Source organism: Etheostoma spectabile, chromosome 15 (genome assembly GCF_008692095.1).
Source record: "Etheostoma spectabile isolate EspeVRDwgs_2016 chromosome 15, UIUC_Espe_1.0, whole genome shotgun sequence".
In the NCBI taxonomy this organism is placed as follows: Eukaryota; Metazoa; Chordata; class Actinopteri; order Perciformes; family Percidae; genus Etheostoma; species Etheostoma spectabile.
The window spans coordinates 19,686,428-19,688,320 of record NC_045747.1 but is presented as its reverse complement, the minus strand read 5'-3'; the positions used below and the strand labels follow the sequence as shown (position 1 = coordinate 19,688,320).

The following is a 1,893-nucleotide window of genomic DNA, read 5'->3' as shown; positions in this document are numbered from 1 at the left end:
CCCGCAGCTCGCTGAGTTAAAGCAACAGTTACAGCCACCACACACACCTACAGCAGGCACAAAAGCCAAAGACAGCATGCTGCCTGATTCCCCCCCGACAAGGATCCTGTCAAGTCCTGCTTTTGATCTGATCCTCTGCGCTCTGACAATTCCTCTATTGACAGTTAGAATGGATGAGGAGGAGGGGGAAATGCTACTTAAAAACTACAACACATCTCTAAAAGCAACAAAAAGAAGCAGAAAGAATCTCCATGCACTCAGTTTTTAAAGTGAAAAAAAGAACATTTTAAGGGCAGATTCCACCAGTAACCATAAGCAGACAGATACATGTTGGGATCAGTGAAGGGATGACACATCTAAGTGCAGCACTAAGTGGTAGATGAAGGTGATCCGTTACCTGTGTTGGCAATCCACATCCAGCCCTGGCTCGTCACCACTCATCCCGTGTCTGCGGCTTCAGCTGTCCTGCTTCCCTTTTTTCTTTTTCTTTTTTCTCCCCTCACTCTTCGCCTATAACCTTCCTTCTTTCTCTCCCCCCTTTTGGCCCTCTTCTTCTCTTCCTCTCCCTGCTTTGCTCTCTCTCCCTCCTCCCTTCCTCTTCCTCTCCCTGCACTTGTTTGAGTCTATTTCAGTGGCAGCAACAGAGGAGCCCGCTGCGACGATGGCATGGTTTCCAGCACTTTGGCAGAAGGTCACATTATCACTCGCTGGTAAAAAGGGGAGGGAGGGTAGAAGAGGAGGAGCGGGAGGAGGATGGACGGAGTGATGGAGGGAGAGCGAAGTGAGCAGGTGCCAGAGGAGAAGTAGTAGGAGGAGGAAAAAGAGAAACAAAACAAATGAACAAATCAGTGCTGTCCACAGTTGCACTTGAGCTCTTGGCTAAATGCTCCTGGTTGGATTTGAAGTTAAGACAGCTAGCTCATGTATGCAGGTAAGACGTCCCAGAATGCTTTGAGGAGAAACTTGTCAATGTGGATCTTTGTCTTTAAAGGAGTTGCCTTTTTAAGGTCTACAGCAGCTGCCCACCTCTGGGGAAAACATAATTCCTCTCTTGGCAGGATAATGAGACTCCAGAAAAGCTCCCCAAGCTGCCAGAAACTCACACCATTTTAAATATCAGCGCAACAACAAATCCTCAACATTCAGCTCCTCAGTCTTGTCCGCCACTGCCCGGTTCATACAGACACAGATGTACTCCATATTTGGCTGAGGTACCTGTCCACACTGTGAGTCCCATCTATCACAGATTGTGCAGGGTGACCCTTATCTCAATTTCCCAGTCTGCCTTTTTCGCCCCCCAGTGGTGCGCTTGTGGCCACTCCATCAAAGTAAGACTCGAAGAAATGATCCAGCTGCCTGGGAAGAGGCTGACGGTGGCCGGCGACAGATGGCCGGGGCAGGGGGACAGATGCGAGTCAGCCACTGGAGTTTTGGAAATATCTTTCTTAAATGTCTGTTTAGCTTGGATCCGCCCCGTGCCTTCCCATGACACACACCTTGTTTGTTTGGATCTTGAGTTAACTGCACTTGTTGTCCTGTTTGTCTTTTCCTACCTGTGCTTTCTCCGTCAGCAGAGCTGTCACTCCGGCTTCACTGGCCGGCTGTAATCCTGACTCCTACACTCCGTGTCACAGGAAGGGCTTGTGAGCTCTAATCATTATGTAGTAAGGATTTATCCTCTCATTCTCCCTCCCTCTTCTGTGTTTCTCTTCCTCCACCCCTCCCGTTTATTTCCCTCCCTCTGCTGTTACGACAGCCTCTTTTTCCACCATCACAATATAATGCATCATATCTCCTCTCTCTTCCCCGGGACCCATTCATTTGTCAACTGGTTCTTTTGTATTTTTGGCATCTCCTGTTCCGCTCTGTGTCTTGTCTGTCTTGCCGCAGCTC

General features: G+C 48.9%; 1 protein-coding gene across 1 annotated transcript in view; it reads right to left on the bottom strand.

Annotated features, from left to right (window-relative positions):
* The window catches only part of grin2ca (glutamate receptor, ionotropic, N-methyl D-aspartate 2Ca), an 86,787-nt gene extending 85,152 nt beyond the window's left edge, over window positions 1-1,635 (bottom strand). The window contains exon 1 of the mRNA XM_032538175.1: window positions 398-1,635. The gene's annotated coding sequence lies outside the window, so the exon portion shown is untranslated. The remainder of the gene's footprint in view (window positions 1-397) is intronic.
* Window positions 1,636-1,893: the final 258 nt, after the last annotated feature.